This window comes from Pinus tabuliformis, chromosome 8, assembly GCF_031772625.1.
Source record: "Pinus tabuliformis cultivar Carrire ecotype Pingquan chromosome 8, CPIR1, whole genome shotgun sequence".
NCBI classification, from domain to species: Eukaryota; Viridiplantae; Streptophyta; class Pinopsida; order Pinales; family Pinaceae; genus Pinus; species Pinus tabuliformis.
Genome location: NC_142294.1, coordinates 534,190,524 through 534,203,383, shown reverse-complemented (window position 1 = coordinate 534,203,383; position 12,860 = coordinate 534,190,524). Strand labels below are relative to the sequence as shown.

Here is a 12,860-nt window from a genome sequence, read left to right as displayed (position 1 = left end):
ATTGGTGGACTTTGAGATCTTTGTAACATCCCTTAACGACGTTTTTTTGGAAATTTGGGGGCAACGTGGGTCCATGGACCAATGTTGCCCTTCCCAAAGTGGTAGTGCTCGGATAGATCTTTCTAACAAGCAATCGTATGCGTCAAATGGAGATCGTATGCCAAAGTTACGACCCTGGGAAGTTGATGTACCAATTTACCCAAACGGGGCCTACAGTTTGGCATTTCATCTTCTAGGGTGAGGTTTTGGAATGTTAAGGGTTTTCCATTGTTTCTCAACAATAAATAGGCCTTCGAGCCTCATTGTAACACAGTTCAGAGGCATGTAGCCACCACATCTCAGAGATAAGCTTCCATCGCCCTAGCTAGTTTATTTCCATTACTGTTTGTAAGCATATTTCAGTATTTTACATTAATGAAATGAAGTATTATTTCCGCTGCATATATGTGTTTATGGTTATCTCTGTAATTTGTTTTGTTCCTGTTTAAATTTGGATCAGTGGTCCACAAGAGTCCCACTCATAACACAAGTGAGTGTCAGACCAAGCAATCGCTGGTGGCCGAGTTGAAGGCTTCTGAATCAAATGCATGTTCCTACCCTAAGCCAGAACCTGACAAGGGGAATGGTAAAGGGAAGCATATCATTGATGCGGATCCCAGCACCATTGTTGCCACCGCCAAGATCTAGAAGAATGAGCCTGAAGACCCAGAGAAGGTGGAGCGCCTTTTCCACTCACAAATGTGGGTGAAGGGTTCACCGCTGCAATTCATTGTTGACAGTGGGAGCCAAAAGAACCTCGTTTCAGCAGAGGTCGTGAAGCGGTTGGGCCTACTGAGTACACCACACCCGCAGCCATACAGTATCGGATGGCTTCATGAAGGACAAGATCTCAAAGTCCGCCAACAATGTCGCCTTCCCTATAGCATCAAGCCCTTCACAGATGAGGTATTGTGTGATGTTACAGCTCTAGATGTTTGTGATGTACTATTAGGCTAGCCATACTTGTGGAGGCAACATGTTGTGTATGAGTCAAGGCCTCGTGCTGTCATTATTTCTTTGAATAATTCATTATACAGGATACCAGAGGTAGCCCCACCTACTGCCACCTCTTTGATCACTACTAAGAAAGGCATCAAGCTCATCTCCCAGACCAGGAAATTCATCTGTTTGGTTCACTCCCAAAGTAAGGGGAAGATCGTTGCTACATCCATGATCCCCGCAAAGGGTTCCTCCACGCAACAGTAGCAGCAAAGGGATATGGTCATCACAGAACACAGGAACAACTTCTCCTCACCCACAAGGGTACCACACAAGTTTCAGGTGGGCAACAAAGTCTAGTTGCATCGAGAGAAAGAACGCCTTACAAGAGCCCATCAAAAGTTCCAACCACGTCGACATGGTCCTTACACCATTATTAAAGCTATGGGAAATGATGCTTTGAAGCACAACATTCCTCCATTCCTTCATCTGCACAAAGTGTTCAATGTGTACCGCACTCGACCATGCTTCTCACCATTACTGGACACATCAAAGATTGTAGAACAGCTCACTAGGGACGAAGTTCAGAAGATGGAGGAACTCAATGCAATGGGGACCATTGCCTCCTAAGGGGGGAGGAATGGTCCAGGTGGATGTTGGTGGTCACCCACCTATCCCATTTGGACCCCCACAACTGTCTCTTTCAGCTTTGTCAGTTTCCTAAATTGTAGCACAGTTTACTATTTTTAGCAGTTTTTCGGGTCCTGAACTTCCGGAGCTGTTTTGAGGCCCTAAACGACGTCTTTTGGAAAATCTGGGGGCAACAAGGGTCCATAGATTAAAGGGGAAAACTTTAATCTATATATATTTAAAGACTTGTCATTTTAAAATTTAAACTTTAATCTATATATTTTTCAAATATTATATATATATATATATATATATATATATATATATATATATATATATATATATAGATATATATAGATATATATATATATGATCGTCATAATTCATTTCTCAAAAACAAAATATGAAAAAAAAAAATAATAATAATAATAATAATTTGAAATTCCCAATTTTTAAAACTTTAATCTATATATATTTCAAATATTATATATATATATATATATATATATATATATATATATAGATTAAAGACTTATCATTTTAAAATTTAAATTTTTTTTTGCTGAAGCAAGAGACGATCCTTCTATTTCATTAAAGCAAAAATAATGTTACAATATATACAAAAACCGTCCATCTTCATGGACTCAGGAGAAACAAAGGGCATCCCACCATAGACATGGCTCCCCCTACAATAGTCATTATCAAACTCTCAAATTACATTAAAAATAGGGCTAAAAGGTTCTCCATCCCCATGGAAAACTTCGGTACCTTCCACCTCCATTGGCCGGAGAATCCACAACAGTCGCCACCGACCATGCTTCACACGCCAACCACCGGCTGATGGAAAAAGTGTTCCAATCGGACTCGTGGAGAAAAATACCTGGCCCCACCGAAACAACATTGTTTTTTCTGACCGTAGATTTGGACGACTAGATCCAACGGCCAGGAGCAATATCGCGCCGCCAAGCTGACCTAAAGTTAGTGAGCGATGGGGGACGTTATTCCATCCCACCCCCTGCCACGTGTAAGAAGCCTAATGGGATCGCTGCCAAAAAACCAATACCATTTACCACTCAGGACCGCTGCGATAGTCTGGAAATTGCTGAGAAACTTGTTTTCCAAAAAGAAATTTGTTTGAAGGGATATTGTCGTCGTCGGAAATCCCTCCAATCTAGACCGATAAACTGCTTGATTAATCTCGGTTGTCGAATCGCCTAGTTTGATCCGATGGCTGAGGATCATTCCACAACGCCTAATACCACTGAACATTATCGCTTCCCACCAACTAAAGTGATAACTTGCACGATCAATCCCTGCCATAGAATCACTTCGCATGATCCGACGACTGAGGATCATTTCGCCCCAACTAAGTTCACTGAACATTAGTGTGCGAAGAGAGCGGTATTTTAGCCCACCCCACCACCACGTGTTTCCCTCTGTATGGAATCACTCCAAATTCGGAAAAACCTTTTCCTACTTGTGAGGGTTGCGATCGTCTGAAAACCTCTCCTAGCCCGGTAAACCAAACCCAGACGAAAAACCTCTGGTCTTGCGATTGCCGAGAGTACCCGGGATTCTACCTATTGTTTTGTTTTCTCTGTCGGAAACCTGAAAGGACGAAACCTCCACCAGCCGATCTTTCTTAGATGAACCAGGGCCGCCCGAAAGATTAACCATTGGAATCTCCAAAACAATGCTGACTTGATATAAAATGGTTGACAAAGCACTGCAACCCCCTGAAGACCTGAAAGTATAACAAATAAGAAACATAGAACACAAGAATCAATTAGATTCCATCTCCATGGCCCTACTCCGAAACACAAGTTTGTCTTCATCTGCCTAATCATAACATTTCGCTTTTAACCTATTTTGAGGCATTTCTTGCTAGAGAAAAGCAACCATATTCTCTGTGCTGATCACTCCTTGACTGGCAAGAAGATCAGCCACTTTATTTTCCGATCTTCTTACATGTTTAAAGCTAACAGTCCAAAGGCTTTGGAGGTGCTGCTGAATCCATTGAAAGCCCTTGATTAGACGCCAGTTCCTCGAGACTTTTTCTAGTCTTGAGCCCCAGCTAATCCTCTTGACTAAATCAATGATTAACTCTGAATCAGATTCAACAATCACATTTTTCTGGTTATCCTGTCTCATGAAATCCAAGCAATGCTCCATAGCCATCAATTCCTCCATGTTGTTTGTTGCTTTTACTAACTAACATTGAAAGATGAAAAGAACTTCACCATCCTCATCTCTTAACACTCCTTCGAAACCCGCAGAGCCCAGGTTGCCCTTTGAATCCCCATCAATGTTGAATTTCAAAAAGCCCTTGGGGGAGGATGTCAAAATTCAAGCTCAAAAACTAGGGAGAAAACTTTCCTATCCCATCCCTTAGCAATAAGACCCTGCAGACCTAGATCACTGAGAGCTTTCAAATCCGCAGCAGGAGTGTTCTTGGGGAGATTTCGCAGAATAGTGCCAACCGTTTCCTTGGTTTGTTTTAAGATCTGCTCAAAAAGACTTTGGGATGACCTCTTTTCATTTTGAAGATTCTATTGTTCTTTTCTTTCCAGACATTCCAAATAATGAAACTTGGCATGATGGCCCATGCTGAGCTAAGAATCTTATTTTTTGAAAAGGTTCTTCTCCATCTGTTTAGGGTATTGATGATGCTTCCTTTGTCCCTGTCAGACTGTTGGAAAATGGTGGCAAATGAATCCCATAAACTGGAGGTGAATATGCAATTATTGAGAAGGTGCTCCATAGTTTCCTCTTGGGATTCACAAAGTTGACATCTGGAAGGCCCCAAGACACCCCTCTTCCTGATATTCTCCCAGGTCAGGATTTTCTTATGCTAGACTAACCACATGAAGAGTTTAATCTTCATCCATCCTTGATGTCTCCATAGGTCTTGCCAAGTCTTGTCTGGAGCTTGAGAGATGAGGTCAAGGAGAATGAGTTTTGCTTCTTTGAGATTAAAGGTACCCTCACTTTTATTACCCCATCTTAGCTGATCCTGCTCCCCTGATTTCAAAATCTTCCTTTGCTCTAACATATTATTTAGAGTCTCTGCTTTAGCCTTCAGGGGGTTTTCATCCCTGAACTCAAACTTCCTCTAGGTTCTCCATTTTCCACTACTATTGGTTTGGATCCAAAAGTCTTTTACTTTAGATAACCCTTTAGTATTTTTATCCTCCTTGAGATCCCTTAAGTCTTCCTTTAACAAAATAGGTTCTTGTTGCCATCTGTCCTCCCAGAATAAGGCAAGGTTTCCGTCTCTAATTTCCCAGAAGTTGTTTCCTTGGACTAAGCCCCTATTGTCCCAGGCATTGTTCCATATGTCAGAGCCCTTGTTGAATCCTCACATTCTTGTTAGATCTTTATTTTGCCACATGTGTGCATATTTTTCTTTCCATATCCTTGCCCATTGTGCCTCAAGCTCTTTAACCCATCTCCACCATAATTTAGCTCCTAAAGCCTTACTTTGAATCTTGGGATCATCCAGACCAAGTCCTCCATAGATTTTGGGTTTGAAAACTTTTTCCCATGCTACCAGGGCTCATTTCTTTCTTTCTTCCCCCTTGCCCCAAATAAAGTCTCTTTTCACGTTTCTAAATTGCTGTAGAACACCTTTGGGGGCTGGGAGAGCTGATAGCATGAAGACTAGAATTGATTGAAGGACTGCCTTGGTTAACACCAATCTTCCAGCCAAATTTAAAGCTCTGAAAGTCCATTTCCTAATCTTATCTTGCAGTTTGCTTATCACTGGCTCCCAGATGCTCTTGTGTAACGGCTTGGCTATTAGAGGGACTCCCAAATATTTTGAAGGGAGGATCTCCCTTTGAAAGCCCAAAATTCTTGAAATATTTTTCTGAATAGCAATGTGAGTATTGAAGAAAAAAATCTTAGATTTGGAGAGATTAACTTCCATACTTGAAGCCATGGCGAAGTGTCTCAGGATTTGCTTATAAGCTAGAGCTTCTTTGACTGTGGGGATGCCTTGCAGCATGGTATCGTCCACAAATTGTTGATGTGTTAAAGCTTGACCATCTTCAGTAAGTTGGAGACCTTTGACTTTACCAACTTCTTTAGCATGCCTGATAGATCTACCCAACCCTTCCATCATAAGAATGAAAAGAAAGGGAGAGAGTGGATCTCCCTGTCTAAGGCCTCTTGTAGGAATGAAAGTCTCTGATAACAAGAATTGAAAAACTCAGAGAAGTTACTAGGGCCATTACCCATCTGATCCAATTGTGATCAAACCCAAAAGCCAAGAGAGCTTTTCTGATATATTTCCAGTTCAGCTTATCATAAGCTTTGGCTATGTCCAACTGCATGATCATTCCAGCTTTCCTCTTGCTTGTTAGTGAGTGCACCACATCATGAGCTTGAATTATATTGTTGAGGATATGCCTACCTTCCACGTATCCAGATTGTTCCCCTGACACCAGGGTGGGGAGAAGAGGCTTGAGTATATTGGCCAAAACCTTGGATATTATCTTGTAGACTACATTGCATAGGGCAATGGGTCTGAACCTGTCAGGAGTTAGAGCTGAATCCTATTTAGGGATCAGGGCAATAAAGGTGGTATTTAGCACTTTCAAAATGGTTTTGTCCCTTCTAGAGTATTCCAATACATTCAAAACATCATGTTTAACAATATTCCAGCAAGCTTTGAAGAAATCCACATTGAAACCATCCGGACCTGGTGCTTTACCATTTTTCATTTCTTTTAGGACCTCACTGATCTCATCTTCCGATATTGGTCTATTAAGGTTGAAATTCTCCTCATCGGAAACCAGCGTTGAAATATGTCTAGATATAACCCTAATAGATTGTTCCCTATCTGAACAGGATTCCTGAGCAATACCACAAAAGTGCTGAACCAGTACTGCTGCTATTTCTTCATGAGAATGAAGAAGATTACCACCTTCATCCTTGATAGTAGAAATCTTGTTGTGAGCTATGTTTGCCACAATGGATCTGTGGAAAAATCTGGTACATTGCACTCTAGATTTTTGCCTCCAGAAAATCTCCTCTTGTTTACAGAAGTTCTCCCATTCTTGTTGATACTTGGTTGCCTGCTCATTTCTGACCTTATCAAAGCCCTCCCTAATAAGGGTTTGGTTGAGTTCCTGCATTTTTCCTTCAAAAGATTTTTTTCCTTCAAAAATATTACCAAACTCCTTCTTGTTCCACTCCTTGAGCTTGAGTTTGATATGTTTTAGCCTTTTTTGGAGTAGGAACATGTTTGTGCCTTGAATGTTTAATTCTTCAGCCCACCAGATGGCTATATTGTTGGCGAAATCTGGGTGGGAAAGTCAGATGTTTTCAAATATGAAAGGTCTATTCCTGGGGGAGCCAATACTCTGCATTTCCAGTTGCACGGGCCAGTGATCATAGCCTCCAAAGGGGAGAATGTTTGCAAATATGTCCTTGTCCTTGAGCATAAGATCCTCTGAGATGATGAATCTATCTAATTTGGAAGCTACCTGAGACTCTCCTCCTCTTTTATTGTTCCAAGTATAGGAACCATTACTCATACCAATATCCACTAATTTCATAGTGTCTATGAAAGAAAGGAAAGCACACGAATCTTTATTTATAATTCTGATGCCCCCTTTTTTCTCGGATAATGATTTGATCATATTGAAATCCCCCCTAAGATCCAAGGGATACTTGCATGTCTTTCCCTAAGATTCTGCAGGGAGTCTAAAAGCTTGAGTTTGCCATCCAATCTTTGGGGACCATACACATTCGTTACCAGGTAGGCTTCCTTATCTCCCACTGGCTGAATGACCATTGATAGATAATCCCTGGCTGCCTCTGCATCTATAATGTCAATTTTTTGGGGGTTCCAAAGTGTGAGAATGCCACCAGCTGTATTCTCTGCTTTGACTTCTAGAAACTCAAATTTATTGAGCCATTTACTGTGAATCTCTTTTATTTTCTGAATGGAACATTTAGTTTCCTGGATGAAGATTACATCTGGTGCTGCTTGTTTCATTCTATTACTAAGTAACCTTTGTTTTCTTTTACTGCCTAGGCCTCTAATATTCCAAGAAGTGAATTTCATTATTAAAGATTTGTAAAGGAGTAGCTGGATAGGTCTTTAATCTTACCTGAGTCTATCATTAGCTTTCCACATTCCATCAAAAGCTCGTTCTGCTTTTTCCTGCCTCTTTTCTTTCCTGGGTATCTGGGTGCCAAGCTCGGTGTGGTTTTCAAAGCTTTCACTCCTTCGCTGCTCTACCTTTTATGAGTCCCTTGCTTTTCTAGTCCTGTGTTCTAAGTTTTCCATAAGAACAGTTGTTGAACTCTATTGAACTCCTCTGGAGGCAACGAATCCACTCCCTCCCTAGTTCCTTGTTTCAGGAATCCTTCTAGATCTAGATTCTCTTTCTCAAGAATCTCCTGTAGTTCGTGATCTTCCATTTCCATCTCACTCTGGGTCATTTCCAGATCCATCTCCAATTCTGTGTCGCTCATCATGTCTTCTTTCTGTTTGTTAATGGTTTTTGTTTGCTCCTCCTCTTTTTCGTTCTCCTCGTTCTCTGGAGTGTCTTCCTTGGCCTGATCTGTTTTCGTTATCCCCTCTTCCTCTTCTAGTGCTTGAAACTTGTTTTGACTGGCTTGTTGCCTATCATTTTGATGTGTCTTTGATCCCCTCTTGCTCCCTTTTCCTTTCTGGACCACTTTGTGAAAGCTTTCAGTGTCTTTCATGGTATTGGTTTTACTGTTATTTTCAGTCTTACTGAGTGGGAAATCTCTGAATAGATGCCCATGTTCATGACATTTATGACATTTGAATGGGATGTGCTTATAATCCACGGTTTGTACCCATTCTTCATCAAACACTTCCAATATGACCTCATCCGGCAGAGCTCCAGAAACATCCATCTCCACACATATTCTTGCGAAGGATGTGTATTTTCCTCTTCTGGTGGCCTCAGAAGCTTTGACAATACGTCCTAACTTATTTCCTATGGCAGAAAGGGATTCCAATTGCTAGTAATATAAAGGTAGAGAGTAGAGTCTTACCCAGACCGGGACTGAGGTAAAAGTTTCACATTCTAGGACAAAATTCATGATCCAAGGTCTCATATACAGGCCTGCCGCTGCATAAAATTAGGGTCCTCCTTCAAATACTTTGTCCTTATCTTCAATGTTTGCAAAGACTACCGTAAAGAATCCCTTTGACCCCAGATGTAGTTATATGCTTCCTTTTGGTTCCCAACGGTATTTAATCCAAGATTGTAAAGCTTTTTCAGTGGGCTATAAACCCATGAACTTACAAATGATTGCATAAGTCTACATGTGGTCCCTATGCGCCTGCAGAGCAGGATCATTCAAAGCAACTCTCAGAGTGATAGTAGTCTTGGGTTTGCATGGGCCCCTTTGAGTTTTGTCTTTTGTGCCCTATTCCTTGTCTACTTCCTTGCTTTCTTTATTGTTGTTATTCTCCTTGGATTCAGAGCTCTCCTGCTCCCTTTCTCTGTTTCTTTGTTTTTCAGCGAAAGGATCTATATCCTCTTCTACTGGTTTTTTTCCTCTGTTGGCTACTACATGCTTACGGCCTTCCATGGAGAACGAACTCTGCTGACCTGTAACCCTAGCTTCAAAATCACCCTCCGCACCCCCACTCTGACCTAACTCATATCATTCATAGCCTCATTTTAAAATTTAAACTTTAATCTATATATTTTCAAATATTATATATATATTTGAGATTATGTCCAGTAATTAAAATAATATTTGAGATTATGTTCAGTAATTAGAGAAATGACTTCATACCTTTATCTATATATAAAAAGATATATTTATTTAATGTTTCATTTTATTTATTTAATTAATTATTTTAATTATTTATATAAATTTATTTATTTTATTCGTTAATATAGCTATTTGTTATAATTTTATTGTTAGTTATAAATGAAACTTAATTTACATAAATCAATAACCTTCTAAACTAAATATCTATATCCAAATATAACACACCCAAATAAACAACATAGCTATGTAGCAGCAAGTCCATGCCGAGGCAGTGGACTTTGCCAAAGGAATTTAGCAAAACTAGTTTCTACCATCTCAGCCACAATGTTCACAGTGTTCAAAATTCTACAACTGAGAATGAGACTTTTCCTTTTCTTACCGAATTTCAAAACAAGCTTCCAGCCACAATGTTCACATTTTTCAAAATTCTACAACTCAGAATGAGCCTTTTCTTTTTCTTACCGAATGTCAAAACAAGCCTCCAAAATTCAATATTGCCAAACTCAGCGTTTTCCTTTTCTTACCGAATGCTAAAACAGGTTGCGTATGACCAAGTCGGGTCATGTTGATCACAAAATATGGGATTTGCATCAATTTGCTCAGTAAGCGTCTCCACTAACAAGTGCAGAAACACATTATGTTCAAGTTGGCCATTATGGTCTTCATGGACACTTGCAAAGATCTGATCATAGAGCAACTCAACTGTTTCATTGGCTTCTAAAGGCCGCAGTTCCGATTTGCTAACTTTGCCATCTTTATTCACATCCAACTGCTAGAACATAAGATTTTCCACTTGCTCTAAAAGTTTTTCATCTTCCAGAAACTTTCTCAGTTGTAAGCCATTGAAGACCTTAATATCTTGGATAACAATGGGCTTTGAAGCCAGAAAATTAGCTAGATCTTGCAAGATACCCTCGAGTAACTGAGCAAACTGAGCCTGGGCTAATTCTTTGGTCCCTTCTACCCCATGCTTCTTTAAAATGTTTATCGGAAGAGCATCACCTTCGGGGGTAACTGTGAAGGGAGGAACACCCATCTTGACTCCCATTTGAACAAGGGAAGACCGCAACTCATTTCTGCTAAATTTTCCACTGTCATCTGTATGAAGATCTGTGAGCAGATTTTCTTCCAAAATGATCATAAACATCTGACCAACTACTAGTTGAATAAAATAGAGTACAGAGTAATATTGTATATAAGTAGATTAAAATTTGGAGTATATTTTTCTCTTCGACTTCCACAGGGGAAGTAGCTTATGTGTTGTAATGGGGGCTTCAACAACATTTACCTTCCTATCATTTTGGGAAGGGAAGGTCAGTAATAAAGAAGTGTTGTACAAGCATTCAAGCACCATCAAGGACTATGCTGAGACATTTTTCTTTTGTTTTTTTCTGGCAACAATAGACAACCATAATAGAATGAAGGATACAATACTAGCCCAACCATACTAGAATGAAGGATACAATACTAGCCCATTTGAGCATGCCAATGGAGTTGAGCACCTTTACTCCAGTATGTTCTCTGATTTTTAACCCGAGACTCAAATCGATGAATGCCAAGAATTCTTAGATGTTTCTTTTGATGCAGCTTATTTCTAGCATTGAAGGTTCTATGTCTAGCTCTCAAACTCAAAAAGAGAGGCTGCAATTATAAAAAATGCAGTGACTAATATTGCAATATTGCAAGCAATTGTAGGAGTAAACCAATATACCAACCTCATGTCAAACCAGATGAAAGGGGTTGAAGACAAATGACCACAAAAGTCTTGGATTAGTTACACACAACTTTACCTCTACTAAGTAGAAGATCCAGTTTTGTCTTAGAAAAAAGAGAAACTTATCAAAGCTTTGAAGGATTAAAAAGAAGACACTTTGATCTACAAGTTCAACTGTCTTTGCTTGTTAGCAGATGTACTGGAATGGTGGATAAAACTTTACAGCACTGCGGACTTTACAATTTTTCTGCGGACTTTACAATTTTTCTTCATGCTTGGGGATATTTCATTATCTACTTCAGAAATCTTGAGGATAAGAAACAAATCATGGAAGGGCCTTCGTTTTGGGGAAAAGGGAAAACTCTATATGAAAGATTTATTTCTTGAATTTTAATCTTGTAAGTACAACCATGATCACTTCTGTAGGAATGAGATCTTGAAACTACCAATTTATTTATACAATGGAGGAGACAAATCCAACAACCAATGCTGAGTAATAGACAGATGCAAAAAGAGTCTCGACAAGTAGATGCAATTTGTAATTTGGTACAAGCTAGGTCTTAAGTAAATAGGTATTCTAGACAAGGAGAAGATGGATCTCAATGATGTAATGTTATGGTAATGCCATGAGTAACGACTTAGGTATTGAGGTCACTCGGAAGCCCGGTTGTATAGAGCCTGCAAAGAGCATATTTTGAGAGAAATTATGAGGTGGAATAGAAAAAAGGCAAATTGAAATATAATCCATTTTTAACAAAACAATTTTTCTCCTAATGGTCAGGGAGCATAATTTCAAGTTGCTCCTAATGGTCAGAGACATTAATTAAAACTTGAAAGAGTGAAAAATTGGGTCTTCCCACCATGCCTAAACTGCATCCAATGATGGTGAAACCGAACATTGGACATAGTTGCAATATTGAAAATTTGTTAATCTAGAAAAGAGCACATGCTTTAAATAAGACATAGAATCAATCCATTTGACCTTGGAAAATTAAGAAAAATAACTAATGGTGATATAATCTCCTTGTACCCCAATCAATATGTTGGTTGGATGGATATAAAGAATAAAATGGGAATAAAGGGCACGCGATTTTTGCTAACTCTAGTTCAATAATGCCCACCTACACCTACACCTACTTTGAAACGAGACACCTTCCCCCGAATTGAGCTACTAACATTAGGGGCCTCAACCTCTTAGTTTACATGTCATGGTGCTGGGGATTTGATACTATATCACCCTTCCATTCCAGTTCAGCTGTTGTTTTTGAAACAAAGCTTGAAATTCAAAAATACTACATCATTCCTACATATTTCTACAACATCCAAGTTCAAACACAGTTTTAACCAGCCAAAATGTTTTAACCAAAAGAGAGTAGCCATGTGCACAGCCTAAACCTTGTGTGATACTTAATTTCACACCAGCTGGTTTAACACACAAAATTATACAATAGCTACAGAGAACACATTATTTTCATTTTCTTGATAATGTATAACCAGAAATAAACCCCAAATGAATAGAATATGTTATGATATTACTATTCCAAGTTTTAAGTACGTTGTAAGAAGCCCCTTATTTTTATCTCCTGGAGAGAATCTTGCCTCATCCAATTTTCTCTGCAATGCAAACAAAGCACAGTTCATGTGTCTATCCCTATTATTTAGTGGAACTTGCAAGTACAGATAAAAAAATTTAAGTATCTAGTATCAAATAAGAGATGATGTGTTGATTTAGATTCAGAAAGTAACATAGCGGACTATTCTTCACAAG

At 39.3% G+C, this 12,860-nt stretch overlaps 1 pseudogene; it reads right to left on the bottom strand.

Moving 5' to 3' along the window:
- Positions 1-9,898: 9,898 nt before the first annotated feature.
- On the bottom strand, positions 9,899-10,525 carry LOC149236507 (uncharacterized; annotated as a pseudogene).
- Between the last annotated feature and the right edge of the window lie 2,335 nt (positions 10,526-12,860).